This window comes from Mercenaria mercenaria, chromosome 17 (assembly GCF_021730395.1).
Source record: "Mercenaria mercenaria strain notata chromosome 17, MADL_Memer_1, whole genome shotgun sequence".
Lineage (NCBI taxonomy): Eukaryota > Metazoa > Mollusca > Bivalvia > Venerida > Veneridae > Mercenaria > Mercenaria mercenaria.
Genome location: NC_069377.1, coordinates 68,871,004 through 68,881,274, shown reverse-complemented (window position 1 = coordinate 68,881,274; position 10,271 = coordinate 68,871,004).

Sequence of the window (10,271 nt, the reverse complement as noted above, 5' to 3'; positions counted from 1 at the left end):
TAGAAAAACCTTGTGACCTCTCTAGAGGCCATACTTGTGAATGGATTTCCATTAAAATTGGTCAGAATGTTCACCTTGATGATATCTAGGTCAAGTTTGAAACTTGGTCACGTGCCTTAAAAAACTAGGTCAGTAGGTCAAATAATAAAAAAACCTTGTGACCTCTCTAGAGGCCATACTTTTCATGGGATCTGTATGAAAGTTGGTCTAAATGTTCATCTTGATGATATCTAGGTCAGGATTGAAACTGGGTCAACTGCGGTCAAAAACTAGGTCAGTAGATCTAAAATTATTAAAATCTTTTGACCTCTCTAGAGGCCATATTTTTCAATGGATCTTCATGAAAATTGATCTGAATGTTCACCTTGATGATATCTAGGTGAGTTTCAAAACTGGGTCACATGCGGTCAAAAACTAGGCCAGTAGGTATAAAAATAGAAAAACCTTGTGACCTCTCTAGAGGCCATATTTTTCATGAGATCTTCACCTTGATGATATCTAGGTAAAGTTCAAAACAGGGTCACATACCTTCGAAAACTAGGTCAATAGGTCAAATAATAGAAAAACCTTGTGACCTCTGTACAGACCATATTTTTCAATGGATCTTTATGAAAATTGGTCAGAATTTTTATCTTGATAATATCTAGGTCAAGTCAAGTTCAAAACTGGGTCACATGAGCTCAAAAACTAGGTCACTATGTCAAATAATGACGTCATACTCAAAACTGGGTCATGTGGGAAGAGGTGAGCGATTCAGGACCATCATGGTCCTCTTGTTCAATTACATGTATACCCTATGTTAATAACATAAACCTTATTTTTAGCTCACCTGAGCCACAGGCTCAGGGTGAGCTATTGTGATCACTCACAGTCCGTCGTCTGTTGTCTGTCCGTAAACTTTTACTTTAAACGACATCTCCTCATAAACCGCTAGGCCAATTTCATCCAAACTTCACAGGAATGTTCTTAGGGTGAAGCTCTACAAAATTTTTTCAAAGAATTGAATTCCATGCAGAACTCTGGTTGCCATGGCAACCGAAAGGAAAAACTTTAAAAATCTTCTAAAAAAAAAAAACAGAAGCCCTTAGATATTTGGTGTGAAGCATTCCCTTATGGACCTCTACCAAGTTTGTTCAAGTCATGACCCCGGGGTCAAAATTGACCCCGCCCGAGGGGTCATATGATTTTACATAGGAAAATCTTAAAAAATCTTCTTCTCAAAAACCAGAAGCCCTAGAGCTTAGATATTTGACATGTAGCATTGCCTAGTGGACCTCTACTATGGTTATTCAAATCATGACCCCGGGGGTCAAAATTGACGCCGCCCCAGGGGTCACTTGATTTTACATAGGAAAATCTTCAAAAAAAATTCTAGAAATAAACCAGAAGGCCTAGAGCTTAGATATTTGACATGTAGCCTTGCCTAGTGGACCTCTACAAAATTTGTTCAAATCTTGACACACACACACACACACACACACACACCCCGGGTCAAATTGACCCAGCACCAGGGGTTTCTTAATTATACATGGGGAAATCTTCATAAATTTGCTAAAAATAAACCAGAAGGCCTAGATATTAGATATTTGATATGTAACATTGTCTAGTAGACTTCTACAAACTTTTTTCAAATCATGACCCCAGGGGTTACTTGATTGTACATCGGAAAATCTTCCAAATTTCTAAAAATCATCAGTTTGACATTTGAAAAATGTAGTTCATATTACTCAGGTGAGCGATACAGGGTCATCGTGACCCTCTTGTTGATTCATCTTAGAATCAGTAACAGGGATTTTCCTTGCTTTCTCTAAGTATAAAACAATACCAGTCATATTATTACACCATTTTAAAGAATTCCAAGGTTGGTAATAGGAATAATAGTTTTCTGATTCTTCACAAGTACTTAATTTTTCATCATTAAATGATTTTAATAAGGTATTTTCCAATCAATTGTCAGTCATTCAGGTGCCAAAAAGTTTCAAATTTTCAATTTTAAGTTTATAAGTCCCCATTAGGGACTATGGAATAGTACTTTTTCATCCATCCATCAGTCCTTCCCACACTTCCGTGTGCAGTACATAACTCTGCCATCCATCACAGGCTTTTAATATTAATTGGCACATACATGTATATATGCTCCATGAGGCAATGTCAGGTCATTTGCAACTACCAGATCCCTGGCTCAAAGGTCAAGATCACAGAGGTCAAAGGTCAACTCAAGCCGACCATCCAACAACGATTTAATATCATTTGGTACAAATATTACCCACAATGAGTTGATCTGGTTCACAACACCTGAACCCCAAGCTGAAGAAGGGTCAAGGTCTCATTGTATGTAAAAAGTAAAAAAGGTCTGTTTGTTTGTCCCCTTTAACTTTTCCATCAATTACATAAAAGTTTCCCATGATGAGACAATATGTCTTGCACAAGACCCAGGCCCTTAGAGGTCAAGGTAACACTTAGAAACTAAAGATTTAGATAATTTTTCTATTCCAGGCAGTAACTTATTCATGCATGGATATTTAAACAACTTGGCATAAACATTACAGCCATATCAAACTTATGTGTCCTTTAGAGTTAAAATATATACATCTTTTTGTCCATTTAATAAATTTATAGGTTTGATCATTTAAAGCTACTGACATATACTTGTGGTTAATATTGTGAAAATGTTTATATAATGATATAGAAAGTATCTTAACATTAATAAATTTATACAAAAGAAGTGAAGTCCTGTAATATATACACAGCAAATGTACGTTTTATTCGGTATGTTCATTATTCATGTTAAAAGTGTCTTGGATGAGTTACTCCCCTTCTGAAATATTTTGACATGTCAGTATAATTATCCCATATGACACTTTCAAAAAGGCAGTTTGGAATAAATGTTTTAGATGACTCCAATTTACAAATAAAATGCGAGCAAGTTTAAATACTTAAATGAATGAAATTTATATATTAATTTGTATTTTGTGACTTTTCTGAAATATGTGTAAGTGTGAAAATAAATGAAATTATGTGATTGCGTAACTTGATTTTGCTGTAATTCTAATATGTTGTTTACAATAGATTATTATAAAGGCTTGTTTTGGTGAAGTATTTTAAAAGATGTTGTTAAAACAAGACTTAATTGTTAGAGGATTAGTTAAGTGTATACCTGTATATGCATATACTGGTGTGAACATAACTTGGATATTTTACAATTGTAACATTAAATTTTACCCATTATACCCCCACCAAACCTTGTTTTATGGGTGGGGTCTATATATGAATCATCGCCCAGTCCTGCCCCATCTCTGGAACCCATGTATACAGATGTAAGTTTGAAAACTAAATGTGTTTTAAGGCTCATAAGACAAGTTCACATACCAGGTCTTATAACTCTGACTTTTGTTTTGAAAAAAAAAATGTTCCCTTTATTCACTTGGAAAATTTCCCCAAATTGACATTCCTTTCTATATTTCTGAAGCCCAGTCGTGCATTTGATTTGAACTTCACACAAACCTTTGAGATCATAGTGTATGTTTACTCACCAAGTTCCATAAAACAAAAACAGTCCCCATTTTGACTTGGAAATGTGTTAAAATTGTTGTTTTCCATGAACATATCTGAAACCAATGAAGATAATTGCATTATAACTTCAAAAGAGGTTGTAAGGATAATAGTTCACATAGCAGGCCCAATAATTTTCTCAGTATCTCTTGAACATTATACATGAATTGAATTTTGACAAATTCATAAGTCGAGCGCGCTGTCTTACGGACAACTCTTGTTGGTACAAAATTGTCTCTTTGATATGAAAGGTTTTATTTTGTTTTTGTTGAGTTAAACCTTATACCTACACAGTTTGATATTAAGGATTACATGGTGTAATAGTCATAATTCAAATCTTGTAACTGGATGATAATATTTAAATGAAATTTGGTCACTTTATAGACATTCAAAATTAAAAATGTTTCACCGAGAGATTTTTCAATTTTTTATCATTTTTGGGGGAGATAATCGGCATTGAAGTTAACATTGATGCCTATGGGAAGTATATCATTTCTTCGATTATGAGAATCTGAACTTGAGTTTCCAGAAAATTTTGCGGTAGAAAGCTGCATTATATGACTCTGATAAAAATATCAAAAAGAATTCTAAAATTCTCTGTAAGGAAAGGGAGAAAATTACTTTTTTCTAGTTTTCAAGGGAGATAACTCATGAAAAACCAAAATAATCAGAGGCAGTAATCTAAAAGATTTTTTTTTGAGAACTTCTGTCACTATATAACTTGTCAATATGCACCTTATTTCTATCGTTTCACATTTTAAAACTTCCATTATCAAGTTGTATGTACGCTTTCGGTGAAATTGAGGCCTATTACGGGTAGTAATCCTTAAAGAGGATGACACTTAAACCACCGAAGGGAATATCATATGACTCCTATTACTTAATTTGTCACATTTTTATTAACCACAGAAGGGAATTCTATGTCTGATGGAAGGTAAAAGTTACAGTGAATAGTTAATGTTATTTGATATAATTATACCTGTCAACAAGAGGAAATATTTACATTTACTATATATTATGTATGGAAAGAAAAATGTGTTTATTATTAGCTCACCTGAGCACAAAGTGCTCAAGGTGAGCTTTTGTGATCGCCCTGTGTCCGTCCGTCGTCAACAATTTTGGCCCAGTCTTAATGAAACTTGGTCAGAATGTTACCCTCAATAAAATCTTGGACGAGTTTGATATTGGGTCATCTGGGGTCCAAAACAATGTCACCAGGTCAAGTCAAAGGAAAAGCTTGTTAACACCCTAGAGGTCACAATTTTGGCCCAATCTTAATGAAAGTTGGTCAGAATGTCACCCTCAGTAAAATCTAGGACGAGTTTGATATTGGGTCATCTGGGGTAAAAAACTAGGTCACTAGGTCAAATGGAAGGAAAAGTTTGTTAACACTCTAGAAGTCACATTTTTGGCCCAGTCTTAATGAAACTCGGTCAGAATGTTACTTTCAGTAAGATCTTGGACGAGTTCGATATTGGGTCATCTGGGGTCAAAAACCAGGTCACCAGGTCAAATCAAAGGAAAAGCTTGTTAATACTCTATAGAGGTAACAATTTGGGCCCAATCTTAATGGATTTTGGTCAGAATGTTACCCTCAATAAAGTCTTGGACGAGTTTGATATTGGGTCATCTGGTGTCAAAAACTAGGTCACCAGGTCAAATCAAAGGAAAAGCTTGTTAACACTCTAGATGTCACATTTATGACCGTATCTCAATGAAACTTGGTAAGAATGTTAATCTTGAAGATCTTTAAGTCAAGTTCAAATCTTGGTCAGGTTGGGTCAAAAACTAGGTCATTGGTCAAATCAAAGGAAAAGCTTGTTAACACTAGAGGTCACATTTATGACTTTATTTTCATGAAACTTAGGTAGAATGTTAATCTTGATGATGTTTAGGTCAAGTTCGAATCTGGGTCATGTGGGGTCAAAAACTAGGTCACCGGTTCAAATTTAAAGGAAAAGTTAGCACTTTAGAGGCCACATTTATGACCATATCTTAATGAAACTTGGTCAGAATGTTAATCTTGATGATCTTTTGGTCAACTTTAAATCTGAGTCAGATGGGGCCAAAAACTAGGTCACCAGGTCAAATCAAAGGAAAAGCTAGTTAACACTGTATAAGCCACATTTATGACTGTATCTTAATGGAACATGGTCAGAATGTTAATGTTGATGATCTTTAGGTCAAGTTTTGATCTGGGTCAGGTGGGGTCAAAAACTAGGTCACCAGGTCAAATCAAAAGAAACGCTTGTTAACACTCTAGAGGCCACATTTATGACTGTATCTTCATGAAACTTGGTCAGAATGTTAACCTTGATAATCTTTAGGTCAGGTTCGAATCTGGGTCCTGTGGGGTCAAAAACTAGGTCACCAGGTCAAATCAATAGAAAAGCTAGTTAACACTCTAGAGGCCACATTTATGACCATATCTTAATGAAACTTGGTCAGAATGTTAATCTTGATGATCTTTAGGTCAATAGGTCAGGTGAGCGATACAGGGCCTTCATGGCCTTTTTGTTGTATAAACAACATTGGCATAACAATACCAAGGATGGCCCTATCTACCAGATTGCACATGCAATCTGACATCATTTACACAAAATTTAATGCCAGTTTGTTTTTTTTTTTAAATATGGGTAAATAGTAGCTAAAACTAATTTTTCTGACCATAAAGATCTTTTTTTTTTTATCAACACGGCTATTTGATTTTTCACTGCATGTAACAATATATTAGATAAAACCCAGGAACGGTATTTTTATTGAAAAGCAAATTACAATTGAACGTGGTCGGGTTTTTCTGGCTGTTCTATTTAGTTAGATGTTTAAAATACTGTTAACCTGACATTTATTTTGATTTTCTTGTACTGATGAAAAGCAAGCACTTTTTTTTTTGTAGCAAGCTACTGTAAATAATGTAAATATAAGAATTGAATGCTATTATTTTTGCAATGGGTAAAGACCACATTGGGATTCTTGCAAATCATCTAAGAATCACTAGCACAATTCATGCATTTGCAGAGAAGTCACAATGTGGTTTATACCAATTTAAAGGCACAAAAAAAACAACATTTGATTCTTAATTGAAAAGCTAAATAGCTGAATTTCTGCGCTGAATAGCGATAAAATTATTTTCTTTTTGTTTTTCATTCAGTTAATAACATTTAGGCAATATCTATGACTCCACTGAAGGGATTCCTATAATTTTACACAATGAAAGATGATAATTAATTAATATGAAGTAAATATATAAAAAGCAGAAGAACCATATCTTTATCATGAATATTTATAAAAATATCTCTTCTTGTACCAAAGTTATCCCATTTTTCAAGCTTTACAATTTAAGGTGACAACTTAATCCACTTAAAGGAATTAAATTCCATGTAACTCCATCTTTCAGATTGAACATTATAAGTACATTGAATAGTATTTTAAAGGATACATTAGTATTATTAAATAGAAATCTACTATAATAAACTTTTCTAACAAGGCTTTAGTGGGGTCAAAATCACTTTTAGTGATAGCTCTAGTTTATTGATGTTAACAAAGATTTATCATTACATATTGATTTATAAAAAATATTGTGCGAGTGTCGTATGTTTTCAATGAAATAGAAAGATTGTGATTTATATATTACAATAAGATAACCAAATAATCTTTATTGTGCTGGTGCACCATGAGATACATTTATGCATAGTTTTACACTGAATGTTTAATTATGATTCCATTTTATATACTGTGATATTGTTGTTGAGAATTGTTGGTTAGTAATAAAATAAAAAAGAAACATATCATATATTATTGCACTTTTGTTGTGAGAAAAAATACATAGTGAGATGTCAATGAGACAATATGTAATCCTAGTGCAGCATTTGTCACTACATTTAAAGTTAATAGGTCAGAGGTTTTAGCTTGACTAGTTGGCTTTGATGCACTTTCACTCTCTTTGTTACTTTACAGTGTAAAAAAATAAAAAAAATATTGTTTCTCTCATTGTATTCATGAATGCAAGTATCATTATATGAAATGGATGTAACAGACATTGGGCATCTGTTATTCTCAGGTGTTATGCTATCATATTATTTATTACACAAATGAAATTGTTATATCTGTATCATATAATATATTTCTAGTGCATTCATGAGTATATAACATTTATTTACACTGTGAACACTTAAAGCAGTTCCATGCTCACTTCACAATGTACAGTGACATCCTAGGATTAAAGTATTTACAAAAGATGAAGGATCTTACAGGTATATGTTGGTTCCTTAAACTTCAATGTTATGATTTTTAGCTCACCTGAGTCAAAGGCTCATGGTGAGCTATTAGGATTGATGAATGTCAATGGTCCGTCCGTTCACATGTAGTTTGATTGCATTCTAGGATCAACAATTTTAAAGCAATCTTAATCAAACTTGATCACAAGACCTCGGATGAGATCCGTTATGGGCTAGATCAGATCAGTATATCCAGAGTTGTGTGCCTTTGATTGACAAAAATTGCTATATTTAACTTTGTTTACTCTCTAGCATCTTCATTTCTTCACCAATTTACATAGAATGTGTATGACCTCAAGATCTTAGATGAGTTCAAATATGAGCAAAATCGGTCTGGTAGGACCAGAGTTATATGCCTTTGCTTTATAAAAATTACTATATTTCATGTTTTTAACAGTAGCACCTTCATTTTTTCCCAAATCCAAAACATATTTACCAAGTATATATATATTGCTATAAGATCTTGGATAAGTTCAATTTTGAACAAAACCACACAGGTAGAACCAGAGTTATTGGCCCTTGATTTTGCAAAAATCCCTATATTTTACCTTGTTTACACTGTAACACGTCATTCCTTCAGCAGTCCAAATCATATTTATACAGGATGTGTATGAGCATAAGATCTCAGATGAGTTTGATTATGAGTGAAATCTGACGATTAGGACTACAGTTACTCACCCTTGATTTTACAGAAATTGCATTATTTTCCTTGTTTACACTTGAGCAACTTTCTTCACCAATCCAGATAATATTATGATCAAAAGATCTTGGATGAGTTCCAAGAGCTAAATCAGTTTAGTAGGACCAGAGTTATGTGCCCTTTATTTACAAAAAAATTCTATATTTCACATTGTTTTGCATTTTTCTTTCTTCACCAATCCTAATCTTGTGTATGTGATTGATTTGAAAGTTCTCAGTGGTCTCAGATTATCAGGTTAGATAATTCTTGACTGATTTTATTTCAAATTACCTCCCTTTGTCGTTAATTACAATGAACATATTTTGGTAAGTACTTACTTCTAAATTTCATTTAATATGTGATCAAGTTGACCCAGATAATCAGGGTAGACAACTCCGGAGTGAATTTTTGACAAATAACCTCCCTTCATTTTAATTTGAATGGATATTTCTCAGTAATTCTGACAAGACTAATTTGAAATTTCATCAGTGTCGTCAGAGTACTCGGATGATCAAGTTAGAAATCTCTGGACTGATTTATGTCAGATTACCTCCCTTTGTTTTTAGCTTGCAATGATTATTTTTTACGCTGTTATGGTGTGTTACTCGGGTGAGCGATCTAGGGCTATCTTGGCCCTCTTGTTGATATCGTGCACAAACCTGGTCTCAAGAATCAAAATACAGATGCTCTGTTACAATTCAGAAAAAAATGGGTAACAATAATAATAATTTCTCTATAATAGGTATTAACAAACTTCGACTCGGGGGTCACCTTTCAGTATGATGGAGAAGAAGAGTTAGACCCTTTGACTGCTTCAGTCAGCAATGATGTGGATGATGAAAATGATAGTTGTGAGCTCAAGCCATTAAATGGACCAAAGATTAGTAAAACGACCGGCAGTGACAAGTCTAACGGTTACAGTGGCAATAGACCTATCACTTATCATGTCATACTTAGTCAATGGACCAGAAAAAGAAAATAATCATCTTGTCAAAACACTACGTTATAGTATAATTTTTTCTACCATTTCTCGGATAACATATGCACACAAAGAAAAAGGTAAGTTCAGCAGTATTCACATTTAGCTGTACCAAAGTGTCTCGGAGAAAATGTCATTTTATCCTACCATGATGAACATGCAAACATTTAGGCTTTGATAAAAACGTATGCCGCTATACGATCTCAGTACTACTGGCCTTGGATGTGTTCTGACATTCACATTCGTGTGCAAACTTGCACCTAATGTCAAAAATCTAAACGCAGTAACGCTAACCAGAAAATGCCTCTACCCTATGCCAGTTGAAGATTCAGCTTTTTCCCGATTATATATTGATATCATAGGTCCCCTTCCAGTAACAAGACAATACAAATACATAATGGTTGTATTAGATTCATTTACATCTTGGTGTGAAAGATTCCATTAAGAACACATGATGCTTGCGAAATTGCTAATACCCTACATTCTGAGATATTTTATGTTCTTGCTATGGTTGCCCACATACTAAGTTAACAGCTCAAGCTCAGCAGAAAAAAAAAACACCATGACAAAATGCTGAACAGTCTAACTGTTGAAAAATGAGCATGTAGAAATATGGTTACTTAAATACAAGGGTCCATAACTAATAACTGAAATATTGTAAAATGTTTAATTAGAACTTACCTACAATTTATTACTTAAACTTGTCGCATATGGTCTTGTTTGTACGTTCGTGCGTGCGCGTGTGTTTGTGTCTTCGACAATTATTGCCAGTGGTCAACCTGGT